The 22698-nt window shown below is 34.6% G+C and overlaps 1 protein-coding gene across 1 annotated transcript in view; it reads left to right on the top strand.

The window, feature by feature from the left end:
- The window catches only part of LOC133205042 (uncharacterized), a 202746-nt gene that overhangs the window by 124629 nt on the left and 55419 nt on the right, over nucleotides 1–22698 (top strand). The window lies entirely within an intron of this gene.

Raw genomic sequence — 22698 nt, 5'->3', positions numbered from 1 at the left:
TGACAATCTTTCTTTCTGGTCATTGATATTTAACTAGTAGAGTTTGTATGATTATGATTAACAATAACCCATCTACCAACAATTAAAATTTACAGTCCAGAACCCAACGTTTAGACCCCAGGATAGGACTTAGTTGGTCATATTTAAATGAAAATACATTTATAAATACCTTTCTGATCATTAAGCTCACAATGGGTATGCATGGTGACAATGCACATTGAGTGGTTTTGCTGATTAATACAGGCACATAGTATTGGGGGAGCTAGGGTGTCACCATTTTTTTCAAACATAATCTTTTATGTGGAAAATGTACATTGAAAGGTTGATTGATTCTTTGCAATCAAATTTGAATTAGACCTTTAATCTCACTCTTTGTAAATTTACTGGGTATTTGTCACGAGCGACTAACAGATTTTCTAAAAGCGAAATGAATGGTCCAATTTTAATTAGATTGTACCCTTCATTTTTGTTGTAGCACATTAAATTACAATTATTTCGTAATGTATTAATAAAATTCCAGATGTGAATGTAAGTTGGAGCCTACCCCCACCCCTTCTCCCACAGAATAGGATTCTCGAGTTTGGACTATTTTCCTTTTTTTTTTCTCTCCCCCTTTTAAAAACGACATGCCGAAAAAAAATCATTTCTGGTCCTCTAGGAAACCAGCTGCACGAAATTGATAATTATCTAAATATCTAATTTTTATAACATGAATATGAGTCTAGTTCTAGTTCCAGGTTTGGCCAAAACGGTCATTGCCTGAGACAATCTTGATACATTCAGGCCTTTATGGCTTGTACATAGTGGGTTCTTTATCCTGAACAGAAAGCTTTGTAGCAAAGACTAACCGTTTCTGAAAAATAATAATGTGTTGTACTTAGATAAAGACTAGTGAACATTTTTTTTTTAGTTTTTTTTTAAATATATAATTACATGATCGATTTTTATTTCCCAGCACCCTTGAAAGCATGTGTTTTAGATACTCTTTATAGGAATGCGCGTGCATGCACAATATATTGTAAAGCGCTCTGAGAGCACTTGCAAGAAAAATCAAAGTTGAGAAGTCTCGAACAAATTTTCACAAAACATACCATTGACCTTTCATTAAAAATTTGATTTGAATTTGTAAGAATAAAAATTTTCGATGCTAAATTGGTTGGCCAATGAGTATAAATAATTAATATAATTATACATGTACATATTCACATGAAATTTCTATCTTTACATTTTTATTTATTTCTTCTCCATGCTTCACATAATATAAATCTTTAGCACAGTCATCTAAATTATATTTTTTTAATAAAGAAATCAACCAAATGGAATTACATTGTTTATTTCATATTATCACAGAAAACAATTAGTTTTTAACTTCATTTAAATCACCCTTACACAAGAATTTAACCACCAGAAGGATTTTTGTTTGAAATTATTTATTAGACATAATAAGTAATGTTTATTGCATGCAGGGCTATCGAAGTAATACGTACATGTATTTTCAAACCCTTTTCTTTAAATGCATTCAAATTTTAACTTTTTTATTTGAGTAATATATTAAAATTATTTCAGCATTACCGGTATTACAACTGTAAGAATATTTACATGCATACATCAATATAATTGTAACAAATCTTGGTATTATTTACATAATATTATATATCTCATTATAATTCTAACAAATCCAAGGAAATTCAACGTTCAGGCCTCTCCATAAAAATCTGAAGATAAAACAGTCCAAGACTGCTCTTAATATATAACGAAATGGTAAAATACAAGTAAATTAATTTTCTCTGCTCTTTTTTTTTAAATGTCAGCTTTTTAAAAAGACAACCCAGTCATAAGATAAAATTTGCATGTCCAAAATTAATAAAATGGTAGATTTTGAAAATAAGATTTATCTGAATTTCTTTTTAATTCAAATGTTTTTAACTGAACTTTCGTGCATGGTCAATGTCAAGAGTAAAATTTCAAAAAAAAAAAAAAAACAAAAAAACAAGTAATCATTTAACATACATGTGCAGATATACTAGTATGTTTAAAAAATTATGATGTCAAAATTTAATAAATTTTATTTCCAAGGATTTTTTGCATATTTTCTATTCAAAAAGCATTTTTTCACTTAACTAAAATTATGCCAGCAAATCAATCTTACAGTAGTAAAAGTAATGCACACATTTTTAGAGATATTCTGTTAGTTTCAAAAAATAAAAAAAAAAAATCCCAGTATTTTTATCGCCAACTAAATACACCTGATACATTGTCAGGCGACTTCAGGCATAGCGCATATTAATTCTTCAAAATCCAATTTACTAATCTACTTATTTGATAAAAAACAAAACAGAAAATACAACAACTCGCATAGCACCGACGAAAACGATATGAAATTCTTCAACAATCCAATATAGCAACCTGTTGAAAAGCCCGCGCTATTGAAAATAGTTCATTTACATATGCATTTAGTAGCGTATGTGCACAAATTGTTATATCACGATTACCCTAATAAGGTAAATATCTAATTCCTCTTTTAATTTAATTTTCAAACAAAAATATTGATTAATGAACATTTCCAAAGATTTAGATGTTAAAAGTATTTGTTTAAATATCGTCTCTCACTGTGACTATTTAATTTGTTCATCGGAAGCAACTGCTTTGACGCTGTTCGGCTTTTTGTTTATTTTTCTGTTGTTCTATTCATAGTAAGGCAGTCGATTAGCGTCCTTACAGCCAGGACTTTGCTTTCAGCAAAGCCCGGCTAAAAAGAACAATGTTTAACTATATTCCTCGAATATATTATCATTGGCGTATACAGAGGATGGTACGAGTTGTTCTACTTAGTGTGCAACCTCCCACTTGCATAACAAAGGTCCCGGGTTTGGTTGAGTAACGTGGAATATCAAACAAAATAATTCATGGTCGGCCCAACGGTTTAAAGGGTATAAAAAACTGAATGGTTAAAAATCGTATTTAAAGGATAGTTTTTAATTAAATCAATTATCAGTAAAAAGAATTAATATTAATCTCTCATCCCTTTAAAGCATTTTTAAATTTTTTTTTATCTGCAAAATAGTTCCTTAATAACTGAAAAAATAAATCGCTTAAGGGATGATAGTTTTTAAAAATCAATGATAAAATATCATCTTTATTGATAATTACTTTATTTATCATGATTTTAATTTTAAATATTCGCCGTTTAAAACCGTCCAAGAATCTTTTCTTACTGATCTTGTTGATAGAGGTGTTGGGAGCTCGGAAGACAACTCTGGATAGAGAATGCTACTCGTACATTTACATATAAATGAGGTACCAGCATGACGTAAGACCGACAAATCAGCTCAATAAGTTGAATTGCAATATGGGTTACTATGAATACTACAGATATTTTACGCTTGGAAAAGATCAAATTTTTTACTTGCTCTCGGAAAATTACAATCAATCTTTCATGCATTTCAAATATGAAAACAATATATCCATGATTATCTACTATTCCATGCTCATATTTACAAACAACTGTTAAATAAACATAGAATTCTGTGTTCCACAAAGGCATTCCTTAAGGATTTTTGCGTTTATATTCCTTTGTTGTAATATCTGTCAAAACAAACGTCTGGTTGACTTCCTGGCAAAATCAAAAGACACTAGTTAGAAAAAAGGTTAGCCATTTAAACTTGGAAAAAGATGCTGCAGGCGCGGATCCAGGATTTTTTTTTTCCAGAAGGGGTCCTCTACATCTACTCTAACAGATACGAAGACTCAGAATTGTTTTGACAAGCCAAACTAGATGCTGTCATAAAACAGTAATACCCGCACATATATGTTTGCTCTAAACTCCTCCTTCTATCCAGATAATGAATCCACAATATATTTTTATAACCTACATAAAATATATTTATGTTTCCTCATGCTGCACAAACTCACCGCAGCTCTGTTTTTGCTGAGTTATAATCAACGAAATCAACACCAATGTTGAGATGAAATATGTCATTTATTAAAAATGACGAAAATAAGAAATATATATACATAAACATGATAGGGGATCAGACCAAAAGGTATTCACACAATACATATCAATATGATGATCCCCTAAATTTACCGATAAACAATATTTGCAAAAAAATATAAAAAACAGTAAGTATACAGCAAAAAGATGGCACATCAAAAATAAATATGCCAGTAAAATTAAAATATATAAATGCAAAATAAGGTAGGAAAGACTGGGGTGGTGGTGGGTGTGCCAAATATTTTGTTGTTATCAGTAGCATAGATGAGGCGAGAATGACCCAACGCTGACTGGTCAGCTACCGACAGCATCAACACACGTGACCATGATGGTCATTTCTGATTGGCTATTAGCTTACATAAGGGTAAGGTTTGACCATGGAAAATTTTGGAGTTGTGTAACAAGTAGCCGAAACTGAAGAAATGGGGAAAATTGCATAATGTGCATCTGGCACCTGCAAGGCATGGGAGATTCAAGCCAATGAAGAAAAATCAAGATATTGAGATTTAAAACAATACAAAATACAATATTTACTTACTTACATTTAAACAAAAGAAAACTAAACAGCATTCAACACATAAATGAAATTATTTACATAATTGTTGTTTCATGCAATAAATTGAGTAAAAGATGCACATCAGGACATATGGCCAATAGGCCTCATGTGTAAGCATTTCAATGATAAATTTATCAAATTTTCCAGTCTGAAATTTAAGAGTTCTTTTAAAAAAGTTTTTCGGGAATGTTCTTCTGTTTACAAAAAATCAATTTATGTTTGGAATTTGTTAAATCTGTTCATGTTGTTGCAAAACAAAAAATAATACTTTATAATGTCTGACAATCTGACAAAATTGAAAATTTTTGAAAAAAAAAGAAATCACTATTCAGTATATAAGGGGGGGGGGGTTACTTTCCAAACCCACCCGGGTGACCCTAATTGACTTCGTCCAAATACACATTCCAAAATCATTTGATTTCCTGTCATATTTACCTTGGATAATTTCTAGATGGCGTTTTTGCAACGTCCTGAAGTTACAAGCACCCTTTCCGACAACAGTGATACTAGTTTTACCATGCTCTTTGATTTGCACGCACGTGGTGTTTTTGTGAAGGATTGATATTTCATATAGGCAAGCTATTTTGTGCTGTTAAGTGAATTTTGTTGAAAGTGGATTTACCAGGATTTATTGACTAGAGTCTAGCTAACAACAGAAAGGCATGCCCTACTATCAGGGCATACATTCACTGTATGTCTGAGAGAGGAATGAACGATAACTCTACATGGGAGACTGCATACAGGCAAGTATCTCAAATGAAATCACTAAACCAGATTAAAGAATCTTGTGACACATAAAATGGTATATAAATCATGACTCCTGGAAGTCATTCCCACCTGCTGAACAAATATATCAAGAAACAGTTAAAAGCAGTACCTAAAAACAATTAAAAAAATAATGCATACATCCATCCATCCATATATATATATATATATATATAATCTTGTTTGCATCTGAGTCATGACATATTTATTAGTATATAGGTCATGACCCGTGGAGATCATCCATTCCCCCTAAAAATTAAATGGTCAAAATACAAAATATGAAAAGCAATAACTTTGGTAACAATGAAATTTAATCCTTAAATATTCTTGTAATGTTTATCTGTCAAATTATTGAAATATTTAATGAGAAAATTGACGACACAATTTTCTTGATAAATATAAATTACATGTACCTGTTCTTCTGCTTTCTTTAATGGGGGAAATACATTCAAATAAAGTTTCCAGCTATTTTTATTTTTAGAATGCCCTTAAAGTACTTAAAATTAATAATCAAATATTGTCGTACACTGTAGAGTTGCAGTTTTCATATCAAAGGACAGATCACTGTAGACTAACTGCAAAAAATGTATCATGGAATTAAAATTCTAGAGAGGGTTCTAAATTATGTTTTCTTGCATTTTTGTCAGGAACAATAAAGTTGTATCATGATTGTAGGTATTGTCTTGAATTAAGCCGCACCTTTAAAAAAAAAATCTTGATTGATATAAAAATAAAGCCTCAGGTGGACTTTGAACTTCATGAATAGAGTGTCCTTGGGTAGAGGGTATGCTGTGACCTTGAACCAATTTTCCAGATGAAAGATCAAGGACAGAAAGTTTCTTTGCACAAGAATACCTTGTTCAGAGTATTATTGTTTTCTCTCCTCTTGGCCTTACCTGGCACAAACTTTACCCATGGGTTGAGGAAGTTCAAGAACTTAAACCAAGTTTTTCAAGCAAAGGTCAAGGTCAAAATAACCTCCTTGTGTAAAATCCTTGTTTAGAGCATATTTTCTCTCCCATTGGCTCATACTTTATCCACAGAGAACTCTTTTGTAGAGGGTGTGTAGTGACATTGAACCAATAAAAAAAATATCCAGAGCGTATAGGTTCTTTCTAATTTTTATAGATGAAAGGTCAAAGTCAGAAAACTCTTTGTGTACAATCCTTGTCAAGGGTTTATTTTTTTTCTCACCTTGGACCTACCTGGATCAAACATCAATTTTCTAGGCTGGTTGTCAAGTTTATACAAAACCTCTGTAAATAAATTTCTTGATCATTTTCCTTCCATTCAAGTCACACAAAAAACTACAACTGAGTTTGAGTTCGAGGCTTAAATCCATTACAAAATACATGACTGTCTTCATGTTTTGAGTATGCAAAAATGAACTTAACATACAACATACATGTATAACATTTTATAATTTTATAAGAAAAAATAACTCTTAGTGTGTTTCTTGTTATTTTAATTTAATTATGATAATGATGATTTAATCCTGCCTAGTCCAATTTTGAACAGGCCCATGTAGGGTAATTATGCCTTGAGGGTTTATTTACCCATCTACAACAAGTCAGGTGAGGGTCTATGTGAGTAAATGTTAAACCTTTCCCTTGCATCAATGTGGTCGCTCCCTTTGCTCAGTACCAAACCTCATGGTACTTGAAAAACGTTTTCCAACATATACTTATCCTAAGCATCCCCAAGGGATAAACTGGGGCCATAAGAGGGGGTCAAAGTTTTACATGGGAACATGGAAGAAAAAAATCTTTTTAAAAAAATCTTTCAAGAACCATTGGCAAGAGCAATGGAAACTTATGTGAAAGCTTCATTACATACATGTAGTGTGGAATCAAAATTGATCTTACAAAACATTACTCCTACCATTTTATGCAATTTAATTGAGACTGCACAGGAAGGTTTAACTAAGATACATAATTAATTAATTATGTACATTTTATTTGATTTTGTGAACAGTGTTGCAAATGTTACTAAAATAGATACATTCAAACCTTGTTATCTCAAAGTAGATGGAACCAATATTAAAGTTTGAGATAGCTTATGATTTGAGATAACATTGAAATTATATTCGACCACCATTTGACATCTAGTGAAGATATGAAAATTCTAAAATTTTATTGCACATCTACAGGACATCACCACCATCTCCCAAAAGATGATTAGGCTACTGTGTAGAATGTAAGAGGATTTCTGGTAACCGGGGGCTTTTTGCATTAAAAAAACGTCATTTTTCGACCCCTATTTGATTTCCAGGGTGAAAATGAAAATTATGAAAACTTATTGCAGATCTACAGGACACCATCAACCATCTCCCAAGAGACGATTAGGCTGCTGTGTAAAATGCAAGAGGAGTTCAGGGAACCAGGGGCTTTGTGCATTAAAAATGCACGTCATTTTTCGACCCCCATTCGACCCCTAGGGTGAAAATGAAAACTCCGAAACCTTATTGCACATCTACAGGACATTACCAACCATCTCCCAAAAGATGATTAGGGTACTGTGTAGCATATAAGAGGATTTCTGGTAACCAGGGGCTTTTTGCATAAAAACATCATTGTTTAACCCCTATTTGGCCCCAGGGTGAAAATGAAAATTCCAAAACCTTATTACACATCTACAGGGCAATACCAACCATCAACCATTTTCGCATAAAAAAACGTAATTTTCGACCCCCATTTGACCCCTAGGGTGAAAATGAAAATTTTGAAATCTTATTGCACATCTACAGGACACCATCAACCATCTCCCAAAAGATGATTAGGCTACTATGTAAAATGGAAGATGAGTTTGAGGAAAAAGGAAGTGTAACAGACGGATGGACGGACATGAGTAACAACAATATACCCAAACTTTCTTTAGAAAGTGCGGGTATAAAAGTTACCAAGTTCCTCAAACCTGAAAAGCCTATTTCGCACGGGGTAGGGGTGTTTTAGGAGATTGGTTGATTGATTATATAAACGTGATGACTTTAACTTTTCAATCGTCAACTTCCCTTACTTATGCAGCAATATATCTTCATCACCTGCATACGGGGCTTATATCTCTCAGTTGATTAGATATGCAAGAGCATGCTCTACGTATGTACAATTTCTAAAACGAGGTAAATTATTGACAAACAAGTTGATGAAACAAGCATATCAGACGTCTCGTTTAAAGTCATCATTTCATAAGTTCTATAGTCGATACAATGACCTTGTCAGCAAATACAATTTATCATTGAGTCAAATGCTGATTGACGTTTTTCATACTAATTGTTAGGTCATTATTCACACACTGAATTGTCGACGGATTTTCCCGTTATTTCCCGATCATGACAAGGAGCACACGGCGGGTGTGACCGATCGGCAGGGGATGCTCACTCCTCCATGGCACCTGATCCCACCTCTGATGTTTTGGAGGTCCGTGTTTGCTCTGCTCCTATTTTGTAATGTTTAATGGACTTTTGAACTTGAATAGTGTTCGTTATTTCCATATATTTCATATTGTTTTTAACGTCCCATTCGAGAATTGTTGGCTCATATGGAGATGTCACCATATGCCGGTGAATGGCATCACATTTAGTCCTATTCTCGGCACTCAGGGCCATTGAGTAGTGGGGGTCTGTGAAAGTGTCGGTACACATTGGCGGCCACAATATGGACCTACACTCACTGCACATATTGTCGTCCATCGATATATATTGTCGCTGGCGAAAATGTGTGCCGAGACGAGCCTCTTTTTTTCCTGGATAAATGACGACTTTATGTACAGTCAGGCAACGACACATATTGTCGGCGACAATATGTACTGTGAACATTCGCACATTTTGTCGCCGATATGTTGTTTTGACGAATATATACTTCGAGTTTGAATGTTAATATTTGTGTTCAGTAGTAGTGATCATCTGGAAAATATTTTTGCGTTCTTCTTATACATGTACAGATAAAATTGGGGTTAAGGGTAGAAATTTTTAGTCAGGTGAGCAGCTGAAAGCTCAAGTTAGCTTTTCTGATCATATTTTGTCTGTCGTTCTTAGTCCGTCCGTCTGTGAATTTTTCACGTTTTCGACTACTGGGCCAATTTCAACCAGACTTGTCACAAAACGTCCTTGGATAAAGGGAATTCAAGTGTGAAGGCCATGTCCTCTTTCAGGAGGATATAATTAAGAATTCGTGAAAATTCAGTTACATTTTTAAAAAATCTTCTCAAGAACAATTGTGCCAGGATAGTTTAAACTTGTGTGAAAACTTATTATAAAGTGTTCACTCAATTTTGCGCAAATCATGACCCTTGGGGAAGCGTGGGGCTATAATAGGTGATCAACGTTTTACATAGGAGTATTTAGGAAAAATCTTCCAAAATCTTTTCAGAAATCCTTTGACTACGAGAGTTGATACTTATGTGAAAGCTTCATTACATTGTATACGTTCAAGTTTATTCAAATCATGACCCCCAGGGATAGAATTGGGCCACAATGGGTGAAGTGTTACAGAAAACCTTTAAAGCTTTTCTTCTTAAGAACATCAAGCCCATGATTAGCAACCTCAAGTGGTGTAGATTCAAGTTTGTTCAAATTATGACCCCCTGGGATAATGAAGGGCCACAATGGGCGATCAAAGGTTTACATAGGAATATACATATAGGGAAATTCTTTAAAAATCTTCTTCTCAAGAACAACAAAGCAATGATTAGTCATATTTATATTGAAGCATTGTCAGGTATTGTACCAATAGACGACATTATGAGCAGTTAGGGTAGATACAGTACATTTGTCGCCGGTGACAATATGTACTGGACGACAATATATATGTATGTCACAATCGCGCTGCACATGTTCGTATGACTTACCAATTACTTTCCCCAAAGTACAAGGAAAAAAATCTTCAAGCAACAATATCTGTGGGCGACTATATGTGCAGTGAGGATAGGCACATAATGTCGCCAGCGACAATGTGTAACTTTTCAGCTGGCGACATTATGTACCAATATCGATGTACCAATACAAAATGTGAGGGTACGTACATATTGTCGCCGGCGACAATATATTATGAACGACAATATGTACGTCACAAGGTCCTTTATCGTGCCAATGCCTACCGTGATACGTAACATCGGTTTTAAAGGTGTCATCCGAAAGTCCCGTACATGAATTTTACTTCCAGTGCAGGGCGCTTGACGAAGGAATAGTCACTACATATGTTTACCTCTTAGGATTGACGCGGCACGGCGTCACGGTTCATCTTTGCCTTAAAACCTTGTTTAATGTTTCTTAGTTCTCCTACATGTATTTCAAATTGACCCCCTTATAAACATCATAAGATTAAAAAAAACATACACAAAAATGTCTTAAACTGCTGTCTGCCATAAAAAAGGTGGTTAAAACAAAGTAACAAACAGCCACAATCCAATCGGAAATTGGATCCATCCAACCAAAGGCGTCTTGGCAGGAGACACACTAATTCCACAGCAAGATGATTCATACAAAGGCATTTAAACATTTTAACAAATATTAATATAAATGCATGACAATACAATAGTAAATGTAAAAAAGAAAGATATGTAGTTATGTCAATATGATTGAGCCAAAACAATATTTTCTTTCAGGAATCAGATGACAGTACAAAGACTTAAAACCTGACACTTACATGAAATACTTTTAAAAGCACACAAAACCCTTGTGTGACCGAGTGTTTTTATTAATAAAGATATTATCTAATAAAAATACAGCATTGACTTATTGTTTTTAATTTTTGTCCATAATGTATTTCCATACTTTAAATAGTTATAAGTAAGAGCGTTTGTATATATTTATTACACTAAGGCTTTTCCATAGTGTGTCCCATTAAGTCAAGCATGCTATTCATGCATGGGTGAACCCAGGTATTTGATTGGCTACTCTGGTGAGAAGCTCACTATTGTAGTAATTTTTTTAGACATTCAAAAAAGATCCTTAGAATGAGCAGTGTATTTTGTATACCAGACCTTATGGACTTTATATGGACAATTTAAATATACTAAACAGGTCAGTTTATTAACATTTTAACATTATTAATTATGAGCATGATGTATGAAAGTTATGTGAATGAGATTTCTGTAAAATATTATTTTTTATGAGTTTTAAATATATTTTGCCAATAATCAGTCAGACTTACTTTATGTGATAACTTATTATAGTTATGACTGACTGAGAAATTAAGGATCAGGAAGATCAGGTTCATATACCATATATTTGGTAAGCTTTGTGTTTAGTGAAGTTTGTGTATATTGTGATGTCTATTTGTGTTGTAAATAGAATTTCATTTGAATACTATGAATGGATATGTTTATAGTGAAAAGTAAATTATTTTATGATAATGAATTGCATAATATAATGCTTGAAATGAGTATTTTATGATGATCCTTAAAGTTATGAGGAAAATGGAGTTATTTCCCTGAGCCAGAAAATTCAGTGTTTTGTGTGATGTTTGTGTACGTTTGTTTGTCTGTGAATTATTTGTTAAATATTTTATTTACAGAACTACACATAACATGACCTGTACATATGGAATATACAATAGATCTATATTAATTGAACCCAGTCTTCGTTGTTATTAAAATCAACGTCCTCACTTGACTCTAGTCAAATACTAGCCAGTTAGCATGGTTAGCAAAATAGTAATTATAGTCATGAATACTGACTTTGTTGATTGCAGACAACTTTTGACCAGTCAAAAAGGATGTCGGACATAGTCCATACTGCATTAAAATGTGCCTCTTGACTGCAGACAACTTCTGACCAGTCAACAAAAATGTCGGACATATTCTATGATGCATTGAAGTGTGCCTCTTAACTGCAGACAACTTCTGACCTGTCAACAAAGATGTCGGACATATTCTATGCTGCATTAAAATGTGCCTCTTAACTGCAGACAACTTCTGACCAGCCAAGAGGAACAATAGATAACCTTATTGTTTTTTTTAATCTGTGAGGAATTTTTCAAGAAGGAACCAACAGACAACTTCTGACTTGATCCCTGCTGTACAAGGTGTTATTTGCCTATTTTTTTTTCTTTTTTTCCAAACTTTTTATATGACTTAAATTTGTAACTTTATTTTATCCTACCCGAGCAGGCTTTAAAAATATCACCAAAATGATATGATAGGGACAGGGTTAAGGAGTATATGAACTGAATGTTTATTAGCGACTAAATTTTAAATGTTTAGATCCTAATGTATCAATGGAAAGCATCAAATTCCATCTAACCCAATTTTTGAATAACATTTTCTGAATAGCTTATGCCTATGGAGGCTGCATGAGATGTAGCTCCAATCCTAAATGTGACCTTTAAAGCTATCTGTATTTACCTAAATGAACTGTACCGCAGCCTTCAAATGTGAAGTCACTAATGAATAAGACACTGGTAAGCCACTCATCGTTTGAAATATCTGCAGAACTGTAGCTATCTGCTTGAGAAAATTCGGACAGATAAAGCAGAGGGCTACAAATCCAAGCGTTGTAAAAACCTTCAATTTACGCTGCCGCTTTTTTGTCGGTATTATTTCTTGTATTTTATGCTTTTCCCCGCTTTAAGAATAGTATCCAACTAGAGCCGAGCTCGTTGCAATGCAACGAATAGGTCTTCCGTCTGAGCTCCGGACAGGACATAGTGACCTTGAGTCAAGGTCATGCAACATTTTAAGGTTATAAACAATCCTGTAAGGGGCATCAACTTTCAATGTTTCAACAGTAGAAAGACAGTTAAGGAATGTAAAATTCCCCCGTCAGTGAACTTGAACTTGTCCAAATAACCTTGCGTCAAGCCATGACACATTCTGCAGCTGGTTAAGAGCAAACACCATCTGTATGTCACCGACATAAAAAAAAAATCACAGTCACGTATTCTTTCAGACTGTGATTCATCCAAAACATCATATTCTAAGTGACCTCGAATTTAAGTCAAGGCCATTACACACTCTGGATGATATATTTATCAACTTTTCAGTGAAATGCAAATGCGTGCAATTTTTTCTATTACAAAATTATGGACCTTTTTGTTTGTTTGTTTGTATGTTGTTTAACGCCAGCTTCGAGAATTCTTCAATCATATGGAGACGCCACCATTTGCCGATGGAGGTCTCCAAATTTGACCTATACTCGGCACTCATGGCCATTGAGCAGTGAGGGATCTTTTTCGTGTCAGCACCTACTGCCAGACAGGACCTCAGTTTGTACGGTCTCATCCAAAGGATCGGTCTCTGCATCCCACAGTGGGATTCGAACCTGCGACGTAAGGATCAACTCCTTAATCCACGACTCTAGAGCAGACACTCTTACCACTGCGCCACGTGGGCCTTTTTGAATTTTACACTTATTATATCAGTGACCTTGATCTTGCCTAAATGACCTATGTTAAGGTCAAAAACAATCTTTGAACAAATTATGAGCTTCCAGTGATACTCAATGACAAAGATATACCTAAAAAAGAATATTGCACTTTTCTGTCAGTGACCTTGAACTTGCCAGAAAGACCTTGGATCAAGGTCAAAACACATTCTTGGATCATAAGCAATCTCTGTATCAAGTAAAAGCTTCCAGTGATTTTATATAACAAAGTTATAGCATGGGGAAAAAAAAAATATTTATCTGCCAGTGACCTTGAACTTGCCGAAAAAACCTTTGTTCAAGGTCAGGACAAACCCATCTAAAGCAATCTGAGAAAAAGTTTCCTGCGTTCCTCCCACCCCTTATAAATTTATAATCCAGGCACGAATTTTGCCATTTCTTCTGCCTGTCTAGTACTATGTTATCTCAAACCGGTGGATCATAAGCAATCTTTGTTCCAAGTATGAGCTTCCAAAATTATAGCACATACAGTAATCTTACACTTTTCTGTCAGTGACCTTGAACTTACAGGAATGACCTTGGATGAAGGTCGTGTCAAACCATTTAATTTTGTCATAAGCAATTCCTGTATCAAGTATGATACTTGCTATTTTTTTTCCAGTGACCTTGAACTTGCCGGAATGATATTGGATCAAAACCATGACACACCCTCGGATCATTAGTAATCTTTGTACCAAGTTGACCTTCCAGTTTCTTCATAACAAAGTTATAATATCCTTGGCAAACTATCACGTACAGACGGACAGCTAGGCAGACGAACAGTGTGATTCCAGAAGACTCAAAACACCACCCCAAACCCACACACTTCGTTTGGGGGGATATATAAATTCCTATGTTAAATTATGAACACTCTTTCCAGCCCAAACCTTCTCCCTGGAATCAATATTTGAAAAAAAAATGAATGTATGCTATGTTGGAAATTTTCTCATTCTAGTCCAGGGGTTCATGAGAATACTATTTTCAAATGACCCCATGCGCGGATCTAGAGGGGCTTGGGGGCAGTTAAATGTATATACTAAGCCAAGTAAAAGTGACCATGCCCCCCCCCCCCTAGAAAACGCGGACCCTTCCTCGAAAACGCGGATCTGTGTTAAAATGGTATGAAAAGTCTTAGGTATGAAGCTTTAAAAGTCAGCGACCCCCCCCCCCCCATACACACACACAAACACACACACGAAATTGGTTTTTCACGTTTGGGAAAAGAGTTTCTTTTTTTGGCTCGTCAAGAAATTTCTGGGTTGAAATTTTTTTTGGGGGGGATCCCCTCCCCCCCCCCCCCCCCGGTGGAAAAAATTCCTTGATCCGCGCCTGGACCCCATCTAACTTTTACTACATGTATCCGTTAAAAGAGGATTTTACCCTTCATTTGAATAAAACTTTACCAAAAATATTCTGTGTTAATTTTCGTTGTTATGGTCCTGTGGTTCTTGATAAAAATGAGAAAAATTTACAAGTAGCTTTAGAACAACAACGACGATAACGCTCATATACACCAAGAAAGCAAACAAAGATGAAGAATTATGAACAGAAAAGCTTCCTTGGGTCTTTGGCTTGGAAGGTGAGATACTTATTAAAAATTGAAATTATTTTGTCATTTTTTTTTTACAATCGACGGGCCTGCATTTCAAAGAGAGAGAGAGAGAGAGAGAGAGAGAGAGAGAGAGAGAATTTCTAGCTAGGTCTTTGAATAACAATGACATCGGTTCAGAAAACAAGGTCCCTAGGAATGTACATGTATATAAAATAGGCAGTGCCTATCTCTCTCGGAATTCATCACCTGCTTCTGTAAAGCTCCATCCTCACTTGTACTGACATGTACCTGGTAAAACCAACCGACTGCGAAAGGAAAACTTTCTATTTATTTCGAGGATGGGGGTATACGTATAGTGATGAGAGGAAATTTATTCACCTATACGTTCATTAAATATGAAAGATTGCTTCTGAGTATTTGTATACGATCGCACGACTTTCGTGTTAATTTATAAAAGTTGGATTATGTAAGCAAAGAACTAAACTAACATTTGTTGTAGATGAATAAAATAATTAATTAGCCGTTTATAAGTTTTTTTAACATCTGTAAGAACCACTTTTTGAAAAACAAAAACAAATAATCGTCCTATTATGGGCGCCCATGATATATTAGACAAGGTGTTTAATTAAAACATAATTCAGATATCGACATCCAGGAGAACAACACATTCTTCTTCAGTGGCGGATACAGGAGTCTTGAAAAGGGGGCCCGACCAGTTTTGGGTTGGGGTAGGGGCCCAAACCCACATAAAAAAATTGATTTATTAAATCTTGTGTATATTTTGGATACAAAAAAGGGCAGGCCCCCTGAACCTCCTCTAAATCTGCCAGCGTTTTTTTTTTTTTTTTTTTTTTCACTATCTATCAAACGCGTTGACAAAGTCAAAAAGACGGTTTTAGTTTTTAGGGCATTTTTACAGTGATATGAGAACAGTCTGATAATTGCTGTTAATTTTAAGAAATAAAGTTCGTCATTTTTCAACCTCGTTCGGTATAATATAATTTACTGATAATTTTTTCCGTTAAGGAGGAACACATGAACGAAGGATAAAAAAAGCGGTATTCTGCATGTACATGTACACATCATTGCTATAATTGTGTACTCGGGATTAAACCCCAAATCCTTCGTTACATTGTATTTGGGTATAATTTTCACATGTTCTCAGGCGGATAATCATTTATTTTTATCTGTCTAAAGACAATAATTTCAGTTAATAGGCATTAGAGAAATGTTTTTATTTCGTCGTTTTTTCCCCATCCTTTTGGTTTACACGTTTGCTTTGTACACAAAAGCGTGTGTTCATGTACCGCTGTTTCTACACGCTATCGATGTGATCAGGGAGAACATGATATCATCCAGCAATTTATTTCTTATGAAAACACTTAATGAAAACATATTAGGTGAAAATATATATACCCGTTAGTATCTTAGTACCTGAGTATCGACCTGCTTAATTGCAGTGTCACCAACCGTAACGATCGCTGGCCAGGACTTGAATATAATTTATTACCGTTATTAAAACAACTCGTCAGCTGAACGGACCTATGATTTAAACAGTAAAATAGGGAAATTCCAGAGTTCGAAGTGTATTTATTTTGGGCGCTCTTCCACATAAACAAATAAAACCGCATTTACGCGTACTTACATGCATGTACCAGTAATTCGTGTCATGGGTAAATTCAGTTTATTAGATGAAATAAAACAAATGCATAAGATTAATCTTCCTAAACAACACGTTTTTAAAATAATCTGTCTGATATAAGGGACGGTATAAAATAACAAAGAAAATAACGGGATTGTGTTTGTATTTAATTTAGAATGAGAACAAATCTTAACCTGTCAAATCATTTATAAAACATACTTCGTTTTCCAGACACTAACTGCCATGCGTAATCTTCACATGCACTGACCAAGAGGTCACAAGTTCGAAATGTATGGCTTCTCATTGCGTGAATTTTGTCAACACATGTCGGAACAAACTATCTAAGCCAATTGATTCCCAAAGAAAACTGCATAGGAAGGGTTTTTTGGTACACTTTTTAACGGGTAAAATTCTTTCGACGTTCGATAGAATTTTCAAATACAAGTGAAATATTTAGCTTACTTGCGTCCGACCTAGTATTTTGTATGCAATAATATTGTAAGTTAGGAAGAAAATAATACAAACTCAAAAGTACTTAATTTTATTTTCGATTTTCCTGACAATTAAAAATGTGAACTCTACGTACAATTATCGTGATAATTATATACATGCTGTTTAATGTTCATGAAAGAAATAGCAACTTGTTAAATAATAACATTAGAGAGATAAATAAACCGTTTCTTTAATACGCAAACAAAGTGGTCTTTTCGGCATTCAAAATGCATTGAATTTGAAGTGAATAAGTGAAAGGCAGTTAAGACTAGCTGATTAAAACGAGCGAGTGATAAACAGTAAGACGAAATCATATGAAAGATTCGAAATGATTTTAAAGTAATTTTCCACAAAGCGCAATTATCTCAACATCGAGAAATACAATGTTTATAAGAATAAATATGCAACTTTCTTGTAACATGTAAATTGAAATGTACTAGCGACTTAATCAAAGATATTACGAAATAGTCTGAAAGATTCAACATATTTATCCACTCATCACTTAGTTAACAAAATGTATTTGGAATTGCGATTCTATGGATTGTTTTGTGTATGACCTTAGGTCGCTGGTTCACACGCCGATTGATCCTCGGTGACCTCCTTTGCCACGCGCTATCGAGGGAGGGGTTACATAATTGTAAACACACAAAGTGAATGTAAAAGGCGTGTACTTAATGGCTGTGAATAGTCTATGTTTAAAGTTTTGTTTTATTTTCTAACTTTATTGTTTGTTTTTATATGATAAGAAGAAAAGGTTATCTTTTTTTCCCTGTTTAGTAGACTGGTTTATCCAAATTTGAAAACAAACGAAATAAAAGGGAAAGTTGTCAGTAAATAATTTGGAAATAAAGCACAAAATACTTCAAGAACCTGATTCTAAAGAATATTAGCATCTAATGTAGCTAGGTTTATTATTTATAGTAAGTTTATTTTAATTACACGAATGAAGAACTCTTGTTTACTTGCTGAATGAAAACACTTACCTGTATATGTGTTATGCTTCTAGCTCATTTAGAACACAAGACTCAAACAAAATAACATTTTCTTGAGATCAATAAGATGTTAAATAACAACTTTAATTACGGCAGCTATTTCGAAATATTTACCGTTTTTGAGTTATAAAGCAAAAACTTTAAAGGGCCCCAGATCCCTAATTTTAGGGGCTAGACCCTTTTTAGTGGTGTCAAATGAAAGGCCTTAAAATTGTGCACAACTTTTATTCTACATGTTTTATCAAAATATTTTTAGTTTAGAAGATAAAAAGGAAAATATGTGTAAATTTTCGCTCTTTTAGGCGTTCTAATTTTTGATCCCTCTCTAGCGCCATTTTGAATACAGAAATTGAAAAACAAAAACCGATGTGCACAACTTCAGTGCTTCTATTATTTAAATTCGGTAGAATTTCTACTCCAGCTTTTGTAGTCTCTGAGCCTTTGTCTGGAAATGAAGCGTCCTAAATTTTCATTTAAAGGGAGATAACCCAAAAGCGGAAGTGAATTTTTGAAGTGTTTGACAGCATTCTGATAGAGTTTTGTAACGTTTATAAACCCTGCAAATTTGAGCAAAATCCGTTGAGAAATGAGCAAGATATGAGGTCTCAAAGTTGGCGTCTAGGGAAAAAAAAAAGAATAATAAGAACTAGAGCAGAGCTCGTTGCAAAGCAACGAGTAGGTCTTCCGTTGGAGCTGCGAACGGGAAGAAGTGACCTTGAGTCAAGGTCATGCCACATTCTAAGGTTATAAGCAATCTTGTAAGGGGTATCAACTTGCAATGTCTCACCAGTAGAAAGACAGTTAAGGAATGTTGTTTCTCCGTTGATGACCTTGAACTCGTTCAAATGACCTTGCATCAAACCATGACACACTCTGGTTATAAGCAAACCCTATCTATGTGTTACCGACTCGACAAGTTAACACATGTTCTTTCAGACCATTCATCCAGTCAAAACATTCTTTCCTTAGTGACCCTAAATTTAATCAACATGGCCGTAAACCGAGGGGGGGGGCACGGGGGGGGGGCGTGCCCCCCCCCCAATAATTTTGCTGATATATAGATTACTATAGTAGACATAGATACTATACTTGTGCCACCTCAATAAAAACGTCTGATTTTTTTGCTTGTCAAGGAATTTTTGGTAGTTGGTGACCTTTTTTTTTTTTTGCTTGTCAGGAAATTTATGGTAGTAGTGCTCCCGTAACTGTCAACTGAAAGTGTATGGCTGTGTCCCCCCCCCCAAAAAAAAAAAAAAAAACAAAACTGAATTTGCTTCCTATGGGCCTGATCAAGGCAATGATAACACTCTGTATGATATCAGAGATACCCTTTTGTGTGTTTCGCACTTGACAAGTTCACAGTTTGCATTTATTGCATGATAGTGAGGGAGACATGAAGATTTCTTCGCCCATAAAAAATCATATTCCCAGAGGGCAACATGAAGATTTCTTCGCCCATGAAAAATCATACTCCCCGAAGGCAACGCCCGAGGGAAATATGATTTTTCATTTGCGAAGAAATCTTTATGTCTCCCTCACTATTATGCAATAAATTGTTTATAATACCGAATTAACCAAAATGTAGGAATTACAAAGGAGATCCAATGAATAAAGCAAACATGCATTTGATGAGAACGATATGAAAGATATGTAAGTTACAGGTACACCAATAGCCTCGTTTCATTAAAAAAAAAATTCCTACGTGACAAGTTTGTGTGATCACACCAGTAACATTCAAACACCACCATTACATTTTTACACATTTAAATCGACACAATCAATCAACGATAATATGTTGACGGTGCGACCGTTGGGGCGAGTGCATTGTTCACTTAATTTTAAGATCCGCCTCTTCAAACAGCACAAGACATTTGGAACGTCTAGACTGTGACGTCTCATGACGTATGTTAGCTGTATTTCCATAAACGAATTTTGAAAAGTGCAAACATTTTAACAAAGAACGTTTAATCTACTATCTGTATGCAATTCTATTAATTAAGGTGATTTTTTGGGGTGAATTTTTAGTTGTTGTTACCGCGCGAACGAAGTTAGCAGCGTCGCTATAAACAATCTAATTCCTAACTCGTTTAATTGTGACGTCACAATCGTTAAACACGACGTTTTGTTGCAGAGCAAACATGATGGACACGTGACTTTCTCGGCCAATCAAATTCTATTTTACTAGTGATTTTTCACTTGTAAGCTAGTTTTCACAGAGGTATAATAAACTTTTTTTAGACCATACATCGAAATAAATTATCATAATTTCTATAGTCGTAATTTATTAGGTTCAACTCACTGCTTTAAAGGATCATTGTAAATGTTTTATGCCCGATTTGGATACTGAACAACGTGTGATTTTTGAAACACTGATGCCCCCATATGGCATCTTATGGCAAAAGTTAAAGTTTCTCAAATGCAAGTCAAACTCCATGGTCAAGATCAAAAGATAAAAAAAAATGTTATTACCCAAATAAAGGTTTTGAACAAAGAATATACTGTGAAATATATACTAGTATGAAAGCCACAGCAGCAACAGTTTAAAAGTTATGGCGAAGGTTAATTTCTTTAAAAGGTCAAACTCCAAGGTCAAGGGATCATAATTGTTTGTACTTGAGGGAAGGTCTTAATTGTTACAAGGAAAACACATGTGGTATTAAAAAAGCCTTAGCACCAACTGTTCAAAAGTTAAAACCAAGGATAAAGTTTTTCAAAAGTAGGACATACTCAAAGGTCAAGGTAAAATGGTCAAAATTATAGGTATACAATGACAGGCCTTGTCACAAGAAAATTACCTATGTAATATAAAAGCCCTAGTACTAGTCATTCAAAAGTTATTGTCAAGGCTAAAGTTGTTTAAAAGTTGGTCAAACTCCAAGGTCAAGGTCAAATGGTCAAACATATTTATACCCAAGGAGGAGACTTATCACAAGGGATACAGATGTGAAGTATAAAAGTCCTAGCACCAACTGTTCAAAAGTTTTGGCCAAGGTTATAATAGTTTGGTAAAATTTTGCGAAAGAGGATCAAACTCCAAGTTCAAGGTCAAGAGGTCAAATATGTTGGTACCTGAAGGAAGTCCTTGTTACTAGGAATACACATAAGAAATATGAAAGCAGTAGTTCCAACCAATCAAATTTTATGGGCATAGTTAAAGTTTTTGCGGACAAAGAGGCTAACACAGTCTAACAGACAAATAGACAGGTGGACAGGACAAAAACTGTATGCCCCCCGGATCTTCGATTACAGCAGCATAAAAAAATGTCGGCGTCTTTGGGTTTTTCATTGGCCTTAAATCTGAAAATCCAAAGGATTACAAGGTGCATTACGATACGCTTTCACATCATGTTCTATAACCCAGAGCATATTGTCTGCAAAGATAAATATTTAATTCAGTATTTAATTAGCTATGCATAATTATCTATGTTGTTTTAAAAAGGAAATATAAAAAAAAATATTTGTTTTATATTTTTCGATGTAGAGATATACAGAAAATGTTTTCCAATTTTAAGTCCTATCGCAATACACATTAAAAAAAAGTGTGTGTTGGAGGGGAGGGAGGTCATTACATTTTTGCTGGGATTCGCCTATGTATGACCGTAGAGAAACAAAGAGTGGGGAGGGGGCAAGCAGCAACTAAATCAAAATTTACATATTAAAACTACAGCAAAAGACTATTTTCAGAAGGTCTGCCCCCCCCCCCTCCCGTACAATCCGTACAACGGACCTGTGAAAAAAATACTGATCCTACATTCAGAGTCCCAGGGCACCAGGAAAGAGTGGCAAAAAGAGAATATCGGTTTATTTCAGTCTATAATTCGAACCAAAATATCTTTTCCTCAAGAGTCTTCTTTCTTTGAGTTCATCCCAGTGATCGTGTGATTTATTTCATTTATTTTACGTTCTGTACTGGACTTGGAAAATGAGGATATCTTTAGGTTCCTGAGCTGGCCTTGAAGCCCGCAAAACAGATTTTCTGCTTTATGATAAATTCAAGTGATATGTAATTCGGTATTAATTTTTAGTTGATTTTTTTAATGTTAATTTCATCAAGAAATATGAAAATTTAATGTTTTAACTATACATAGTGAGGCATTTTTGTGTGGAACGATTATTTTGGGGTTTTCACGATTTTTTCATATGGTACACATGATAAGTAAGTGCAATAAATATAATTTGTGGAAAAAATGTCCAAGCCCCGGGGTTGAATATCGGGGGGGGGGGGGGGGTCTGTCAACAGGTACCTGTTGTCAATCCCGTAGAAAGCAATTTCAGTTTTTTTGGGAGGGGGGGGGGGGCAAATAGAAATTTCCATAGGTACTTGTACTCGATTTTTTCCTATGGTA

Source organism: Saccostrea echinata, unplaced genomic scaffold, assembly GCF_033153115.1.
Source record: "Saccostrea echinata isolate AGI-Se365-2 ecotype Australia unplaced genomic scaffold, CSIRO_AGI_Sech_v1 ptg000054l, whole genome shotgun sequence".
NCBI lineage: Eukaryota > Metazoa > Mollusca > Bivalvia > Ostreida > Ostreidae > Saccostrea > Saccostrea echinata.
Note: the sequence above shows the minus strand (reverse complement) of the source record. Positions and strands in the feature narration are given on the sequence as shown.